The sequence below is a fragment of the Alligator mississippiensis genome, chromosome 2 (assembly GCF_030867095.1).
Source record: "Alligator mississippiensis isolate rAllMis1 chromosome 2, rAllMis1, whole genome shotgun sequence".
NCBI classification, from domain to species: domain Eukaryota; kingdom Metazoa; phylum Chordata; order Crocodylia; family Alligatoridae; genus Alligator; species Alligator mississippiensis.
Window position 1 is genome coordinate 263,189,799 of NC_081825.1, and position 20,069 is coordinate 263,209,867.

At 45.8% G+C, this 20,069-nt stretch overlaps 1 protein-coding gene across 2 annotated transcripts in view; it reads right to left on the minus strand.

Moving 5' to 3' along the window:
• Positions 1-20,069, minus strand: part of SPTLC2 (serine palmitoyltransferase long chain base subunit 2) — a 152,574-nt gene that overhangs the window by 18,286 nt on the left and 114,219 nt on the right. The gene's annotated exons all lie outside the window — the stretch shown is intronic.

A 20,069-nucleotide genomic window follows, 5' to 3' on the forward strand; every position in this document is an offset into this window, starting at 1 on the left:
TACTATTCATTTCTTGGCTGCACTGCAGGAGAATGGTGTAGAACCGATGACTCACTTGTGATCTTTAAAAGTTGCTCCTTCCATAATGGCTAGGTTTGTACTGAGAGTACCTGGCAAAGTACATATATTTGCTCCTATAAAGATTCATTTCAAAAGTCCAGGGATCATTGGGAACCCTACAGTAACAAAGAGGGTTTTGCATATTCTTTATAAAGTTAGTAAAGAAACTAAATCAGCTAAGATAATGGTACCCTTTTTCAGGTCAAAAGTGGCACACCTGAAAAGTAAGACCAACCAAGAAATAAGTTCATGAAATATCTTCTAAACATGGGATTTCAGCACAGCAAACCCAAAGTTCAGCTCCTACTATGGCTTCCACAATTGCCACTACAACATGAAAAATCTCAAGCCATGCTTGTAGACATTGCCACAATGAACATATTCAGTGCCCAGAACCTAAGGCTACTGAAGATACTCACAAACATCTAGGAAGAGCACACACCAACTGCACAAACTTCCTCAGCCTAACAAAGGGTTTTTAAACCCAAAAGCTTGCTAAAAATTTTTCTTCAAAGTATTTAAGTTGGTTTAATAAAAGCTATCAGATTCACCCAAAGAACCTTGTCTTACTCCTATAGCGTCACCAGAGCTCAGAAACTGTAGACCCCACATACAGACTGAAAATATGAAGGCAGAATTTATTACGGTGCACCACCCACTGGCACATCCAAAGAATGACTGCAGCCAGTTAACAAGTTACTATGCAGTCAAAATCAAAAACGTCCACCTGAATTGAATGGCTCATTAGGCTAGTATGGGTAAGACACACCAGCCTCTGTAGCCAAAAGCACACAGAGGAGTTGTGTGCCAGCACTGTATCTGGCTGCCTCAACTCTCCAGCCTGACTGACCAGGTTCCCCAGCTAGGTCATCTGAAGCAGCACAATGTATGGAGTCAGTGAGGCTTCTACAATCCTAAGATCATTTCACACCCTCTGGCATCACACTCATACACACTCAGCCAAACCCAGACTGAGCCTTCTGTTACCTAAGGCACAGACAACTGATGCAGAAGAGAGCAATCAGTAGAGACAAACTCAGATAAACTGATTAAACGTTCCCTTAAACTGATTGTTCAGAGGCTTGCAAGCATGCCTGTCCTGAAATGGATGTACTGATTGTTAAACAAACAAACAAACAAAACAAAACAAAAAAACCCAACACATGCGGTACTACAGTTTGCCTACAGCAAGCTTTTACTCCCTCTCACCTAATAGGACAGTGACCAGGGATCTCCAGCATTTGAGACAAGATAGTGTTTTTATTTGTTTAGGATGGGCAGATACCAGAGCAATGGTGAAATTCAGATAGGTTAGATTTACTGCGTTTTATATCCGGAATTATGCCCAAAATGCTGTCTCACATTTTATGCTTAGAGAACCTGTGCCCTCTTAGTAGGGACAAAGTTTGGATAATTTCATCTGTTTGGATATTTCATCTGCTGCTAGACTTGCACAAGCAAGGATCCTGCTATAACACACAGGACTGTCTGCAGGGCAGTGCTTACCATTCTAGTAAGCAATGCTCAGCCATAGATGGAAGAGAAGACCACCCAAGGGGCACATTGGGCCTCAGAGAAGCAAAGTTTCATTTGCTCTGACCTGGAGCACTGTGGATTTACGATCCCATGTAGCTCAAAGCCAAAAATATGCCAAATACTCCACCCACAACCATGCAAATCAAAAACCAGCATGAAAATAAAGGACAAAACCTCAGTGTTTGTTTTACATCCCAGCTTGTCCTTTGATGAAAGGTTAGAGTCAGCATTGCAAGCTATACACACCACCGGGCTAAGAACAATGTCCTTTCTCCTCCTCCCCCATTAAGGGCATTTCTTTGGGAGAAAAAGATCCTTCAGAGTTCCTACTATGCAAATCTAACTCTTTTTACCCTTGCCCCCCCAGCCTCCCCCCAGTCACACTGTACCACAAGAATACATATCACCTACCATAAAACCTAGTCTGAAGTTGACTCTCAAGTCTAATCAGTTCAACGTGCAGAATCTGAGTTTTCCCAAACCTGCATGCTACCAGTGACTTTGATTACTTTTAATTTCTATGGGCTGCCCAATGAGGTTGGGGGGGAGGGGAGGGGGGGAGAAATTTGCAGGTCTACAGTAAGAGGGGAAGGGGACCAGAGATAACTCCTGTTTTTTCTAATATTCTGGTGAGCTTCAGGTTGCTCAGGCACTGTTTGAAAGTGCAAGCTAAAGTGAAAGAGGAAGGCTACTTTAAGGCATACCCATGCAAACCCAGAGCACTGCACTCATTGGCAATACTTTAACTACTTATTTAAAAAACAAGTCTGAACAACATAACTCTAAAACCCCCACTGCCATGAATAGCTGGTAAAGTAATGGATCCCCAAGCCCTTCTCAAATCACTAGAAGCTTTGCGGGCTGAAGCCTAAAATTAAGTCTCAGACTTAATGAGTTTCCTTTGTTACCTTCCTCCCTGAACTCTTCCCCATAAGAGATTCCATGATGCTAAACTAGTGTTCAGAGAGTATTTTCAAGCTTCAAAGCATTTTGTAACCAATGAGCAGTCTTTCTTCCTACCATTCATCAAGCAAGTTCTTACCATTTGAGGAAGAAGGGGGAAAAATGGAGGCACAGTGAGATTAAATAGCTTATCCAAGATCAGATAGTCAGCAATGAAATCAGAATTAGAACCCCCAGGTCACACCCAGTCCCTTTCCTTTGAAAATTCCATGTTCTTTCTCCCATTGCAAAATATTTGGTAGCCCACGCTAGTACAAATTGTACTCTGCTTAGCAAAGCAATGGAGAGGCTGTACTTGATCCATTTTCAATTATATGCCAGGCATGCTATTTGAATATGGCCCACAAGATCAACAGAAAACACATCTGACTCTTTGGGGTTTATCCACAGTTCAGCTTGGTTCAGCTCGTGATAGTGACATTCGGACCAGTACTATAACGAATTCTAATAGGTTGCCTACTAGTAGCAGCTTTAAGCAGCGTCCCATAGCCATGAAGGTTTAAAAATAAGAGTGCCTAAGAATATGGCACCAGATGACATGCTTATCTGCACTACAATGCCCAACATTGGGTTGCTTCCTCTGGAATTAGCAGAATGAACAACATTGCAGAAGTGGCCCCCAAAATTTTCAGCTATGCCCAAAGCATCTGTCACTTCATTTTTAAGCTGAACACAGCCTCTGAAGCACAGAACTCTGGCCACATTTGCTCAACTGCAGGCCTAGAAACACTGCTGGCTTGTAACCAGTCTGAGCAGCTGCAGTTTTTGGTGAAGAGTAACTTAATTTTTAAGGCCACTCAAACTAGCGTTGTTCAGACACTGTCCTGCCAACTGTCCACAAAAACGCAGGAGTTGTGCAACAGCTCTGTTAACAGCCTTTAATCTAAGGGAGTGGAATGTGGTGACTAAGGGGCTAAAATAGCTGACTGAACTCTTCAAAGAGCTGGACAAGAGAACTGGAAGCTCCTTATCAGAGCAAGTGATCTGAAACTACAGTGGAGACTGTGAACAGATTGCCTACTGGGACTTGAATGGTGACCAATTTGCCCTTCACGTCCAAAAAATACAACCATCTCTTCTTTTGTCTCTGTTCCCTTGTAATACCCATTTCACTTACACGAAGGTCTCCTTGCTATTCAGTAAAATTCTCTTCAGCTAGTAAGATAAATATTATCATTTGGTATAAAGATCACAGCTGTCTTCAAAGGGTTGTGCTGCCTTGGTTTTATAAGTAAAGGTCACGTCATCTAGAATGGAAAGACCTGTTCTCTCTATAGTCAGCTCTCAGCTCTTCCAGAAGGGTAGTATTGGTTGTGTGGCTTCAGAGATAAGAAACAAGAATGAGGCGGTAAGGGAATCAAATAATTGTCTCTTTTCAGACAGTTAAGATGTGCTACGCGTGCCAAGATAGAGGGGGAAAAGTGTCACTGTACGTGACAGTACCAACCTTTCATGAGCTTTGGGTGACAGGATCAGTCATTTCAAACTGCTGCAGCTCTTGCTTCCTCACTGACAGCTGCAACACAACACCCCTGGTACAAAACTGACATCCAAGCACAAAATAGATGCCTTCATTTGAAAGGTGGCTATAACCAAGCATGAACTAGAGCTGGCAAGTTGGTCAATTGACGGGTTAATTGATTACGTATTTTTGACCGGACAAAGATTATAGCAATTAAACAAAAAAACTAGAGGTGTACCAATACATCAGTCCCATATCAGATCGGCACCAACATAAGGAAAATTGACAGTATCGGCAATCGGCTTGTTTTGGTTAACGTGGCTGATAACGTCACTGATAAATGCCCTGTGCATATGCACAGCTGCAGGGCAACATGCGGGCAGCCAGGAGCACAGCCCAGTAGTGTCTGGCTGGTAAGTCTGTTGTGGGGGAAGGAGCGGGGGGAAGGAAGGGGCATGGGGGGGCAGATCAAGGCCCCAGTAGTGAGGGAAGGAGTAGAGCTGGATCTGTGTGTGGGGCAGGGAGGTTGGGCTGTGCTGTGCTGGGGGTGGGGCTACAGGTAATTTTGGGGTGGCTGCAGACCAGCCCACTGCCACCCCTCCCCTCCGCCCCCGTTCCCAGCCCACCTGCTGGGAAGAGCCCATTCAACAAGTTTTAGTTCAAGCACCCCCACTGCCATTTTTAAGTGCCAGGACACTGATACATGAGATGCAGGAGGCTGAAGTGTGCCAAATAAAAAAAGAAAAGGGTTTATGTCAGCTGTTTAAAATGCTTTGCATTATTACTAAATAGCAGTTACCAGATTGGCATCAGCTGATATCGTTGGTTAATAATCAGCTGTTGGTATTAGCCAAAAAAAAAAAAAAAAATCTTTAAATCGGTGTACCCCTAGTGATTAACCAGTTAATTGCATCTTAAATAGTAACCCAGCTACACATTCATACAATTAATGGCAGGATAACACAGGGAATAAACTGAAGTCACAGCACAACTTGTGTAATAACATTTCTGGCTAGTTTCCATCACATGTTAAATTGAAGGTGTGGCTAGCATCCATCAGCTGGCTAGCAGTCTTAGTTGAGTGAAGGGCTCTAATTCATTCTTGCAGCTTGGAGCACAGATCAGCTGACTGGCACTCCTTGCCAGACACATCAGGCATGCTACTTGCCAGTGCAAGGAGTGCCTAGGCTTTCCCTGCACCAGCAGTAGGGTGTGATTGAGACCTGATCCCACAATTGTCTTGTGCCAGGAACACGCGCCATAGCAGGAACCAGGATTGTTGGGATCACAGAACAAATATGAACATCTGTCAGGAGCCTAGGCCTGTACATCGTGGCCCTTGTACTTGAATGCTATTGGGTGGCACAAAACCTGAAGCAAGGAACAAGGAAAGACAAAACACCTGGCTGCACTTTCCCAGCAGTTAGTGCTTACTGCTAGCTTTTCATGTTTGAAAGCTTTAAAGACTTCCAGTTATGCCTGAGAGGTGACTTTGTACAGGGGGCTATGGTGGGCTTGAATTCTTCTCCGATTCCTGAGAGAGGTAAAGACACAGGTGGATAAGATGGATCATGTAAATATATAACAAAGGCAGCAGTCTATGAAAATGACTTCAACATTTTTCTGAAAAATCTACCACAATCATCTCAACAATGTTCCCATGAGAACCCCCTCTAAGCAGTTCAAATGTGTCTGATGGAGCATCCAAAGCACTCCTTGCACACAGTAAGAGTCACCCTACAAGGTCAGTTGTCCCTGCGTTGAAAAATAAGGATGCCTCAGTCACTTTTGAGGCCCCATCTGCTGTTACAATAGACAAAGGTTGTGCTGGCATGGGCAGCGCTGAGTAGACAGCAAGTCTAAGATCCCACAGAAGAAGTGATGAGTGAATGAGGTTGACCAATGAAGCAGCTATACAGAAGAACCATCATCTGTTTAGGTGTTCATTGCTCCTCAGAAAACCAAGGTTCTTGCACTTATGGTTTGGACTATTCAATTAAGCCACAGTAAGGAGCCTCAGATGTCTGTTATTTGCCAAAAGACAGATTTTACATAAATGCATGGGAATTTATTTTCTGATTATCCAGAATGGGCATATGTTTGAACAGGGAGACAGATGTAAGGTTATAAAAAAATCAACCTTCATTGTGTTTTATACCCAACAGAAGGGGAAATCCTCATACCACCAAAACCCAAACTTTTCATTCAAGTTAAGAGTGAGTTTCTCTTCTCTGCTTCATTCTAAAGCCATCACTACAAAGCCAAAGGAGAACCAGAATTTGTTCTGAGAGGCTGTCTTCTATAAAGGGTCTCACACATTTGGAGAGTTCCAGCTAGCTACTATTGAGGCTGATGAAAATGCTCTCATGAGCAGAGCTGAGCACAAAAGATTTAGTTCAACTTGGATGCATCTATGTTTACCTCCTGCAGTCTCAGGGCAGTAGCTCAGTGTAATTAAAAATCTGCTCTTTAGACAATGTGACATTTCACCATCCAGGCCTTGGCTGCCTGGATCCAAATCAAAGATTTTCTGTGCAATGTATAGGTGCCTAGAAACTTTTAAGTCTTTGATTCATGTTTCTAAAGATCTTGAAAACAACATTTTTGGTATGTGTTTTTATCAGAAGGTCCCCAAAGAGGACACACAGAACTGTGCACTGAGACTGAAGTGAAGTGTGTTGGGGGGATAAATAGATACTAGCCCAAAAGAAAACCACTTCTATTAAGCAAGTTCCTACCTTAGATAGGAATTATGAAATTGCTGCTTACCTTGACGACTGTAGTTAACTTCCCACACTGCACTGGATCCTTCTCTCCCCTTTCTTTTATCTCAGTTCTGTATTTGGATTATTAATCCAGAAATTCTTAAATACTTTTCAGTAAACAAGTTTCCATTACCCTATGTCACCGAGTCATTTCACATACTTTTATAGACAGTGGAGATTAAATGCTCAGTTTCATGCTCATTTGTGTGTGCTGGCTGAAAGGTTCTGTGTTTGGATTTTAAAACATTGAAAGGGAATATTTAATGAATTTAAAATCACTGAAAATTAGACACAGAGATCCCCCCTCATAGCATATAAAAGCACTCCATTAACATAATCTGTATTTGCTATCTAAAAATATTTGGCAGTGTTCCTTTAAAATTCAGCTTCCATTCTGGTGGGTAGCTTTTTTAATAACTCGAAGCAAGGACAATCACCTTACCAAGCAGCTTGGAAAATGACAAAGTAGTTTCAATATGCACCATAAGAGATTTCTCTTTTTTTAGCAGCAGCCTTTGTGAATCTGTGATAATGTACACTTAATATAAGCAGTTAGCATTTAACAAGGAAGAAGCAGACTTAAGCTAAAAAGATTCGTTGCAGCATAGAAACATCTTTTAAGTCTCTAAAGATGGGGAAGAATCAAAGCAAAGGTTTATCCCTGACAGACAGCTGTGCTGGCTGGCATATATAATTGCCATACAGAGGCCAGCCTCTGGGCTAGAACCCAGGGAAAGAGTGAGTCCACAAGTGTCCTGGCACATGCAGGTGCAATCTGACACACAGGGCCATGTCATCCAGCCTGCAGGGCTCCCCACAAGTCAGGAATTTGGAGGTGGGGGAATGGTGGCATTGTGAACTGCCATGGCTAGATTTCTAGACCTGTGAGAAGCCCCACGTGCCGGATGACATAGCTCCATGGGCTGAAGGTGGAGCACCACTGACCTATTTCACTTGGGAGAAGGACACCTAGGATAAGCATCCATGTCTTAGGAGCACTTTGACAGTACAGGTGTATTGGCCAAATACTTCTTGTAAAGAACTCCTTAAGGTGGTGAAGCTATGAATATGGTTTCTCAAACTGGAGCTTTCAGTGAACTTCTAGAGGATACATGAAAGGAAGAAATGAGAAGCAGAAGGGAAAAAGGAAATAAATGGTGAAAAAGGAAGAAAAATGAACAGCTTGGTAATCTCTCAGGTTAGAGAGGTTACAGAATGGCTGTAGTGACATGGCATTACCTTATTAGCCATAACTCCAAGTCATTCATGCAACCAGGCTGTATGTATCAAGCTTAGAAGGCGTATGCACTAGTAATAAAAAGGTTGAAAACCACTAATATAGCCTAAATACTGTAGATTTAACCAGTGTAGTTATGCTTGTAGAATATTCCCCTCTCACTAACCCTCACTACGGGTAAGTTTATATTACAGAAGTTTTACTGACACTATTACATTGGTAAGAAATGTAAAAACCTCTTGTGTGGATGTAGCTATACAGACAGAAACATGTTTGCTATCTGCTTAGTTTCCATCATTCAGAGCAGTGGGGGCCAACCTTCCTGGCAGTTGTACCATAAAGTTAGCCACCCACCCTCCCCAAGCGTCACAACAATCCTTCCCCTGCCAGATACGTTGTTCTGCTTTCTGTTCCCTGTCCCATCTGCCTCAGTTGTACAGAAGAGAAGACAGAGGGGATTTAATAGCAGCCTTCAACTACCTGAAGGGGGGTTCAAAAGAGGATGGAGCTGGATTGTTCTTAGTGGTGACAGACAACAGAACAAGGAGCAATGGTCGCAAGTTGCAGCACAGGAAATTTAGGTTAGCTATTAGGAAGAATTTTTTCACTAGCTGGGTAGTGAAACACTGGAACAGGTTACCCAGAGAGGTGGTGGAAGCTCTATCCCTGGAGGCTTTCAAGCCTTGGCTTGGATGATCTAGTTGGGGATGGTCTTGCTTTGAGCAGGGGGTTGGACTAAATGACCACCTGAGGTCCTTTCCAACCCTAATTTTCTATGATTCTATGATTTCAAGCAATCTTTTCTAGAAGGTCTTAGTATTGGGCCTGTGCAAAGCAGCTACTTTTGCTTTGTATTTGGGGGGCAGCGATTCGATTTGGTGATTTGAATCACTGTCCTGAATCGGTTCGGCCAAATCGGATTTGGAGATTCAGCTGCTGCCAAATCAGCTGAATCTCCGAATCAAACTGGCCCCATGCCCCACCCACTCTCCCAGCCCCATCAATGGCCACCCCACCTGGCCCCAGCACTTTTTTTTTTTTTTTTAAAGCCTAGCACTCTCCAGCTCCTGCTAGGCAGGAGGGCAATCCCCACTGCCCCCCACTGCATGGGGGAGGGGGGGCTCTGCCACAAGCCCCCAGAGCCCCTGACAGCCACTGTAGCAGCCAGTGAGTGTGGGGCTTATTTTGGGGTTTTTTGTTTGTTTTTTTTAAAGTGCCGGATGCTGGGGCCAGGCAGGCTCCCTTCATGGTTCCTCTCTCCCCTACAGCCCCCCTCCCTGGCCCCTAATTACCGGCATGGAGTCCAGGTCCAGCTCCCTGCAGTGGCAAGCAGGGACTGCCTGAATCTGCGAATAGATTTGGATAGCTTCGAATCAGTTCGGACCTTTTTATTGGTCTCCTGATTCAATCTGGGTTTGGAGATTTGGCCAGCAAATTGGACCAAATCACCTCTGAATCAAATCAGCACCTGAAGCTTTGCACAGCCGTACTTAGTACAGGCTAAAACAAAGTAACAAGGCTGCATCTGCATGTGGCAAATGGCAGACCAGTGAGAGGATAGGCACCACAATGGCGTAAGTGGCACTACAGGAGTGGTACTACAGAAAGGCATGAGGCTTAATTTGTGGCACACCTGCCAAAAAGATTGACCCCCACTGGTCTAGAGACTCCTCTCATCTCAATTCAATCACTAGGCCTAGGGTCAGGGAGGACTGAGTTAGGGAACTTCTGGAGGGGCTGGACATGTTCAAATCAGCAGGTCCAGATGCTCTCCACCCCAGGGTGTTGAGGGAATTGGCAGGGGTTATTGTGGGGCCCCTGGCACAGCTTTACGAGCACTCGTGGTGCTCTGGTCAGGTGCCGGACGACTAGAAGAAGGCCAAAGTGGTCCCCATCTTTAAAAAAAGGAAAGAGGGAGGACCCGGGCAACTATAGGCCCGTTAGTCTTACTTCAGTCCTGGGGAAGCTCTTTGAGAAGATTATCAAGGAGCACATCTGTGATAGGCCAGCAGCAGGGATGAGGCTCAAGGGCAACTGTCACAACCCAAAGTTGTGGTTTTTGTTTGTGTGTGCTTCGGCACCGCTAAATTATTGTTCCCGCCCAAATTGTAGCTTTCTTTGCACGGTAGAGTTCTCTGCTGTGGGAGAGAACTCTGGTGCAATGGGGGATTTCCCGCCAATTTGCAGCTTCTTTGCATGGTGCATTTCTTTTGCATCTCAGAGATGTACGGTGCAAAGGAGTTCCCGCCATTTGTATTTAGATTCGTGCCACATTACTGGCCGGTTCTAAATGTAGGCACACGTGGCGGCTAGCTATTGGCTTGCTAGCTGTACAAAAGGCTTGAGTGGTTTCCGCCCAAGTTGGAGAACTCCGAGGAGACCCCCCCGCAAGGGAGGGCTCCACAAACACCAGGAGGAGGAGACTTCACCCAGTGTGAAGATCTCTAAGCGCTGCAGATCCTCACGGACCCAACACGTTTCAAGCAGGCAATAGAGGCTTAATAATCGAATCCACGGAGCTTTAACTACTCCGGAGGGAAAAAGGAGAAAGAACGAATCGCCTCTAACCTCTCCCCGTCACCGATCGCAATCCCAGACGTATCCCTTTCCTGTAAACCCAATTTTCGAACCCACGGAGCCTTAACAACTCCGGGGGACCAGGGAACCGAACCGGACCCGCGGAGCCTAAACAACTCCGTGAGAAAGAATTGCCGAACCCGCGGAGCCTAAACAACTCCGTGGAAAAGGAATTTGTCGTAGTCCTCCAGCGAGGATTTAAGCGGAGCTGCACCTGGAAAACTGTCCAGCCTACACCACTACCATCTTTGGGTGTAAGTAAATAATCTTTTCAATCAACCACTACACGTTTGTGACTAATTCTAGCTCGCCACTGGTTTTCTCCAACCCCGCGTGCCCGGGCTGCTGGCCACAGCCCGCGTGCGCAAAGACGGGCCGCGGATCGCCCCTCCCGACTCGCACTTGGCAGCGGGATCAAGGCCCAGCCCGCACAGCAACCAGCTTGGGTTCATTAGGGGCAGGTTCTGTCAGACCAACCTGATTGCCTTCTACGATCAGGTCACAAAATCACTGGATGCAGGTGTCGCCGTGGATGTAGTCTTTCTGGACTTCAGGGAGGCCTCTGACACGGTCTCCCACCCCATTCTCATTAAAAAGCTAGGCAACTGTGGCATTGATGCCTACACAGTCAGATGGATTGCAAATTGGCTGAGGGGGTCATACTCAGAGAGTGGTGGTGGACGGGTCATATTCGACCTGGAGGGAAGTGGGCAGTGGAGTCCCCCAGGGCTCGGTCCTTGGGCCCACACTGTTCAATTTCTTTATTAGCGACTTCAACAATGGGTGAAGAGCAGCCTGTTTAAATTCGCAGACAACACCAAGATTTGGGGTGAGGTGGGCACGCTAGAAGGGAAGGACAGATTACAGCAGGACCTGGACAGGTTACAGGGGTGGAAACGAAAATAGGATGGGATTCAATACTGAAAAGTGCAGGGTGCTGCACTTAGGCAGTAGGAACCAGCAGCATACCTATAGGCTGGGGAACTCCCTTCTTGAAAGCACAGCGACAGAAAGAGATCTTAGAGTCACTACTGACTTTAAGATGAACATGGGCCAACAATGCAAGGACACGGTCAGTAGGGCTAACCGTACCTTGTCGGGCATCCACAGATGCATCACAAGCAGGGCCAAGGAGGTGATCCTCCCCCTCTATGTGATACTGGTCAGGCCGCAGCTGGAGTACTGCGTCCAGTTCTGGGTGCTGCACTTCAGGAGGGATGTGGACAGCATTGAGAGGGTCCAAAGGAAGACCACTTGTGATCTGGGGACAGCAGGGCAGACCCTACAATGAGAGGCTACAGGACCTTAACCTGTTCAGCCTTCGCAAGAGAAGGCTGAGGGGGGACCTGGTGGCTGTCTATAAACTTACTAGGGGGGGACCAGCGGGGATTGGGAGTGACCTTGTTCCACCGAGCGCCTCCTGGAGTAACAAGGAATAATGGCCATAAGTTGCTAAAGAGTAGGTTTAGACTAGACATTAGAAGGCACTAGAGTTCACAGTCAGGGCGGCTAGGATCTGGAACCAACTTCCAAGGGAAGTCGGACTAGAAGATCTACAAGGTCCCTTCCGACCCTACATCTATGAAAACCTCTAGCTTTGAGCCTTTAAAATTTTTATTTCAGGAACTTAATGGGCAATGAAGACTTGGTTATATAAATCATCTCCCATAAGCTTTTCTACAAAAAAATTACTGTATTTCTGCAAGGCTTTAGCTACCATTCTGTTTATTACTCCCAACATTTTCTCAGGAATAGTTCTATCTAACATTCCTAATAAGTCTTTAGGGTTAGGTGTTTCCCTGGAAGATAAGCATGTACTTTATTTAGTCTTTGCTTTGAAAGCACATCCTATTTAAATTACTTGTTGAAGGAGCCCAATATTCTTCTGCTGATGATAATAAAGAGTTTCTACTGAACTGTCTGAAACCTGAAATCACTTCCTGAAGACCTACTCTTAAGCAATTTTACAATATTAACAGAATAAGCCAAGTCACTTTCTGTACGAACTAGGTGGGTAACTACCTCATCGTTCCAGAGGATTTATATAGCCAACTCCTTTGGCTTTTAAGTAGAAGCAAGGTGACAAACCAGTTTTTATTGCCATGAATGCAAGTTTTCTTCATATAAGTTACAGCAAATTCTCCCTGTCTTGTCAATCTCTCCAGAAAGGAAGTCAGCCATGACTTCTACTAACACTTGTAAAAGCTAAATAATTGGTTAGTAGCAACAAGTATAAGCATAAGAGTATTTGACTGCAAATAAGAGTAATGAACACTAAAAATAAAAGCTACCTTGTTTTATTTAAGAGCTATTTCAACTAAAACTAGTAATTGGAGACTAGAAGCAATACAGGCAGAGCAATCCATTTAAAGTAGCAATGGATTTATATCGGTGTTAAACACAAACAAAAAAGTCAAACACTTTGAAAATACTGATGTGCAAGTGTCAATCTGTAGTGTTTTTCTGGTTGAGAAAAAAAACAAGTTCTGTGTTTAGTTGTTAGAAAAGGAAGGGGTATTAATGTACCACAGTAACAAACTTTTAAGCACACGCAGAGAAACGGATGAAGCTCAGGACTTCAAAATCAGCAAGTACAATGGAGCTTAGGAGAAAATGCAACAAAAAACATATCTATAAAGGCCCAAAACTGAATGATCAACATTATCTTGGTGGGGCACATGTGGCAATGGAAAGCTGGTTCTTAACAATGCCACACAACTCCTGTCCTTAGTTCAACAAGTCAGATCCCAAACTACTTAATTGCCCAATGTTTTTGAGCAGGGGTTCCCAACTCCTGGACTGCGGCCCGATGCCAGGCAGCAAAGGGTCAGCTGCCAGTCCACAGGACGGTTGGCTGCTAGACCGGAAGTGACCAAGGACCGGCAAACTGTGGCCCCGCAGAGCCAGCGGAGAGGCCACAACTCCTTCCACAGGACCTGCAGCAGCAGTTTGACCCCCCCCCCCCCCCCCGGGGAGTGGGGGATGGAACTAGCTTTATCTGTGTTACAGCCGGAAATTCCAGCCATGAGGCTCTGCGCAATGGTCCGCAGTTTATCAGGCCATAGCCACTTCTGGTCCACAGTTTGCAGGGCTGTGGCATAAAAAGGTTGGGAACTGCTGTTTTTGAGGACTGAGCCTTTAGACCAAAGTACAGAAGAAACTAAGTAGTTATTTACCCTAGTTACTATAGGCATAATCACGTACAGCCCACTGGAAGAATACATGCCTCTCATACACTTAAGACTGGATTTTACTAGCAGTTTTCATCAAGGTTCTGCATGTGCCCTACACTTCCTCGTACTTCCCAAAAAAGAAATGAAGATCATGGCAGCTACAAAGCCTCCTTAAGGTCTTTTGCGATACAAAGCCCTACTTTTCAGGCTTCAGCCACACAAGATGGAAGTGAGAGTTACAGCATCCACAATAACTACATCAGCTTCAAGTACTACAGTCACTGCAGGATACACCAATTGTTTTTTTCCCTTACAACTGTCAGTGTAGATCCCACTGTAAGTGATTAACAAGCAGTATCCCCTTCTCTGTAGTCAATCAAAGGGGTTTCAACAATGTCTGCAAGTGCAAGCTCATTTCTTACAAAAAATCTTACTTTTTTTTTATTTAAAAAAGAAGTAATTTATTAGCACCTCACAAAACGGTGTTCTTCAGTTTTTTTAAAGAGAAATTTGACCGTTCCCACCAACACTGAGGATGCTCTAAAGAATTAAGGCTCTCTAACGGTGCAAAACCAGTATATACTGTTTCCCACTCAGTACTTCTTTCTTGTTGTTTTGAAGTTCACAGTACAAGCAGACTCATTACATACCAATTTGTTTCCTTTAAATCTGTGTTCATACTTGAACACTTAATTATTTGCTATTTAGAAAGTAAACATTTTAGTAGGCTTGAACTGATAAAGATTTTTTTGGCCAATACTGATGGCCGATTAACAAGCCATATTGGTCAATACCAATCTGATAGCCGATATGCAGCCCTGGCAGCTTGGGGAGCAGCATGCAGATTGAGGTCCCCACGGTAAGGGAGGGAGCGGGGCAGGCGCTGGGACAGGGATAGGTTTTGCCCAGTCAGGGCAGGACAGGGCATGAGATGGAGCCATGGGGGAATGGGGTGGCTCCCCATCACTGCACATCCCCCTAGGGGAGGCATAAGGGGCATGTGCCCCCCCTGATTTGTTCATGGGTCGAGGGTGGGCTGCCTGCTGTGGCCTCGGGGCCAGGGGCTGCGCCAGCCTCTTCCTGGTGGGGGGCAGCAGCAACACTGGGAGAGGGACTGGGGGGGGATCTGACAGCAAATTTTGCGTGACTGTGGCCCACCCTGTAAGCCCCCTCTCCCAGCACTGCCACTGCCCACCCCAGGTTCAGCCTTGGCCCAGCCCACCCCCCACCAAGAAGAGGCTGGCACAGCTCCCTGCAGGCAGCCTACCCTTGCCCCACATACAAGTGTGGGAGGCACATGCCCCTCATGCCTCCCCTGGAGGTGTGCACAGCAATGGGGAGCCACCTCTCCTGTGCTCCCCAGACTAGCTGCCCATGGCTGTCCCACGCCCCACCCCAGCTAGGCAGCACCTGCCCCTGCCTCAGCCCCACACCCTCCGTCACAATGCAGGCCTTGATCCCCACCCCCAAAAGACTTATCAGCTGGATGCTGCTCTCCATGCCACCCAGCTGCATTCCTGGCTGCATGCATGCTGCAGCTGCATGCATGCATGCAGCATTTATCAGTGACATGACTGGCAACACTGGTCAAAAAAGCCAATTGCCAATGATGTCAATTTTCCTTTCATCAGTGCCAATCTGATATGGTCTGATATATTGGCACACCTCTACATTTTAGTCTGCAGATTTCTACTGATGACCTGGTTAAGTACATTATACATGAAAGGTCAAAGAGTAACCCATGATGCTCTGAGGAGCATGTCAATATACATGCACACACAGACTAAATTTGCACATTGTCAGTTCAAGTATACATACGTATTCCCAAAGGGTCGGTCAAAGCAAAAGTAAACCTAAAAACCTGTCCCTTGACTTGATGTTTCCTTTATGTCCTCTGCTACTTAATAGCCAAAAATGTAACATTTTTTAGGCAAATGAAACAGGAAAAGGAAGTCATTCTAGCTAAAATGAGTTTTCCTGGCCATTGGTTTAGAACAGACCTGAAAAGTTATAGGAACACTTTTTACTGTTTTACAGCAGGGGCTCAAAGTCTGCAGAGTTGGCAAGGATCATACGGTGTTGCTGCCTTCTTTCCATCCGCTTCTATAGCTTTTCAGGAAACCACAATGCACCTGCTTCCATTAGGGGCTACTGTTAAGAAAAAGGAAATTGTAGCCATGCTCAGACAGTGGAGCTGCTAGCTGCTAACAGGAAAGGAATGGCCAAGGGAAACAGAGCAGTAGTAAGAGTCACAGTCCCCCTCTAATGCCAAGCAACTCTTTAGCCATGGTCCTTACTCTGTCCGAACTGGATTTTTTAATTTTTTTTTATTTTTTAATAACCTTGCCTGCACCATGACAGAATTTATCCCATCCCATGCTGGAACCCTGCTCAGTCACAAGGAACATTAACCATTAGATTTGGTTAATAACCCAGAGACCAAGTTATCTTCTCTGCACTAAAACCTATTCTACACTAGAACTCAAATACTGTTGAAAGAACCTTTGAGTGCATCTACACTCTCCTCTAGAGCTGCAGATCCTGCCCTCCTCCCCAGAGTTACGCCAACTCTAATATGAAAGAAGGCTTCTACACCATCCAAGGCACCAGCCTGAGCTTTCTGCTGGCTAACCCAGCATTGTCCCACAGGGCATTCTGCACTCTGCTAACAAAGATACTGACTGAGTGGAGCTGTTACAAGTGCATGCTTGTGCACCTGCTCTAACATCCTGGCAAGAATGGCTTGTTGGCAAAGACCTGGTACAATCACCACCAGTGTGGGTCCTTTAACTGATTCTGAACCTATATTATAGATGTTAAGTACATGACCTGATGTAGCAGGGGAGGGTAAGAAGGCAAGGGGCTACATCTGCATTTCAAAGTCAAACCTGTAAGGGGCGAGAGAGTGGAATACCTAAGAAGCAGTAAAAGACAGACTCTGAATGTGTGGTCATGAGAGAGATGGGATAGGTGAAGGACCTAAGATGGAGCAAGGAGGTGCAGATCCCTATAAATACCCAGGCAAAGATGAGGCCTGTAGGATCACCTTAGGTAACCTGTGGATCCTCCAAAAGAGACTTTCTGAATACCTAGTTATAAGTAGACATTCTGCCCTCAGGATTACATAAGACTCATACAAGGATTTCTGTTGTCTTTTTTGATTAGGCTAAGTTGTGTGTGCTGTCACTGGGTACATCTACACGTGCAACTACTGCACAGAAAGCCTACTACACAGTAAGCTTTCTGTGACAGCATGTCTACATGTGCACTGGTCAGGAGTAAATCTGCTCCCAACAGGAACAGTTCAGGGAAGGCCTGTTCTTCTGCCATATGGCAGCCAGGGGGAGTTCTAGGCTCCCCTGGGTGCCAGCCCCAGGCTGGCAGGGGACACTATGGTCAAGCTTGGGCTCCAAGGGGGCAGCTGTTTTCCAGCCCTGTGCCCTGATCCGCCAATCAGGGCAGGAGGCTGGAAAACAGTGGGGGGGGGGGGAGGGGGGAGGAGGGATTTCCCAGGCCCCTGTCCTGACTGGCTGGTGGCAGCCAGTCACTGGCTGGGCAGGGAATCCCTCATGAAGGGAACAGCTCCCCAGCAAGGACTCCCCAGTCCTGGAGCTACTCAGCTCCCCAGTCCTGTGGGGACCAGAAGCGCTACAGGACTGGGACAGGGGGCATGGGGATAGAGAGGAACCCAGTACCCACACCAAACGGCTCATGGCTCTTTGGGGGAGCCAGGAGGTGAGCAGCACCAGGACCAGGCCCCCTGCTGGTGTGGCTGACCAGGAGCAAATCTGTTCCTGGTCAGCACCTACACAAGTTTTACTGCATAGTTAGTTTAGTACCTGTGTTTACAGGTACTAGCTAACTGTGCAACAGACTAATTTACTGTACAGTAACTGCTGCACATGGTTACATGAGCCTACTGTGCAGTAAAGCGTCTCCTGTAGACCCACCCACTGTGTCTTACCAGGTTGTGTCTTACCTCAGGCAGAGCTTTTCTGTTGTTCTTTGTCACATACTTGAAATTGCAAACTGCTGTGTTCAATAAACACTCTCTTCAGGCAATGGACTGCTCTTGTTCAGTTATTCATGAATATGGTGCCACTACCTAAAGTCTAATAAGTCTGGTAACAGGCTACTGTCTGACGCTAGGACTTCTGCCAGTAGAACCAGGCAAACGTATAGAATCATAGAAGTAGGGTCGGAAGGGACCTTGTAGATCTTCAAGTCTGACCCCCTGCCTGGGCAGGAGAGAAACTGGGCTCAAGTGACTCCAGCCATGTAGGCATCGAGCCACTTCTTAAAGACCCCCAGGGTAGGAGCCAGCGCCACCTTCCTTGGAAGTTGGTTCCAGATCCTAGCCGCCCTAACTGTGAAGTAGTTCCTACGGATGTCTAATGTAGACAAGGCTTATGTAGCATCATGATGCTCCTTGCCCCCGAGTTCAGAGTCACAGGGCTTTTTCACAGTGTAATTAAGTTGTGGAACTCACTAGCTTTGACAATAGCTTATGGCAGTAATTTAACCAGGCTGAAAAAAGAACTGAACAAATTCATAGAGTATAGGTTCATCACAGGGTAATTAGCTTGACAATTAGGGGTGCAACCTCAAAATTAGCTAAAAGCAAAGGGTAATTATTAAACAGGTCCATGTCAGAATGGCAGGAGGTTTAGAGTGGAGTCCCCCAGGGGTTAGTCCTGGGCCTGATGCTGTTCAATGTGTTTATCAACAATTTTGATGATGGCATAGAAAGCTTCTTGAGCAAGTCTGCAGATGACACAAAACTCAGAAGGACTGTGAATATGCGGGAGGAAGTGAGGATCACAACAGATTGGAAAGCTGGGCTAGAGCTAACAGGATGAAGTTCAATTGTGGACAAATGCAAGGTGCTACACCTCAGGAGGAATAATCAAAACCCCAAATATAAAATGTGAGAGACCTAGCTGGATGCCAGCACTATGGAAAAGGACTTGAGAGTGCTGGTGGACCACAGACTCAATGCGACACAGCAGTGTGATGTAGTTGCACAAAAGGCTAACAGAGTTTTGGGATTCATCAACAGAAGCTTAGATGCAAAACAAAGGAGGTGATGGTGCCTCTCTCCTTGTCACTGGTGAAGCCTCATCTGAAGTAGTGTATGCAGTTCTGGGCTTCACATTCAAAAAACATTCGGAGAAGTCAGAGTCTAGAGGTGGGAAACAAAGGTGATCAAGGGCCTGGAAAACAAGTCATATGAGGAGAGGCTGAAGGAGATAGGAATGTTCAGCTTGTGGAAAAGTTATTTAAGATGGGATATGACAGCAGGCTTAAAATACTTGAAAGGCTGCCATAAAAAAAGAAAAAAAAAAAGAAAAGGGAAAGCACCTTTTCTCTCTCGCTGCAGGGAGAAGGAAGAAGATGTAGACCAGGGGTGGGCAAAATGTGGCCCACCAGGCCATTCTATCCGGCCTGCAGGGCCCCTAAAAATTTAGAAAACTAATATTTATCTGTCCCTGGCTGCCTGTCACGTGGCCCTCAATGGCTTGCCGGAACCCAGTAAGTGGCCCTCCACCCGAAATAATTGCCCACTCTGATGTAGACCAATAGCTTGAAGCTGCAGCAAAGTAAATTTAGATCATTTCCAGAAAAAAAAACTTCTTCACTGTTAGAACAGCAAGGCAGTGAAATAGACTGCCTACGGAAGTTGTGGACCCTCCATCATGGAGGTGTTCAAGAAGAGGTTGGACAGCCACTAGTTAGGCATGATCTAGGCATAGCTATGCTTATGTTTTACTGTGGGCATTTCCCATGCTTCTGTGCTTTGCTGGTTGCCCCCTCCCTCCATTTCTGCTACATGTGGCAGGATGTTTTTAAGCCTTCCTCAGGAGACAATGAGTGTTGGCTACAGCCAAGACCAGGGACTTTGACTGGGGTGTGCCAGTGCTCCTGCTGGCACCAAAGCCAGAGGGTTCTGGGTACACCAGAGGTTCTTCTTGGGTCAGACCATATTCAGGGCCAGGAAGGAATTTTACCCCATGGCCAGATTGATACAGACTGTGGGGGTTTTTGCCTTCCTCTGTAGTGAGGGGAGGGGGGAGGGGACGTGGCTCTACCTGGGATCTCTTGAGCATATACTGACATTTCACAGAAGCAGGACATTAGCTGCCATGGTTCCCCTGCTTCACTTGTGGCAAGTTAGGGTGTTAGGTCTGTGTTATGTCAGGCTGACGGTAGTCTTAGAGTTTAGATGATGGTTTGGACAGGGATGATCCTGCTTCAGGCAAAGGGTCAGACTAGATGACCTCTGGAGGTCCCTTCCA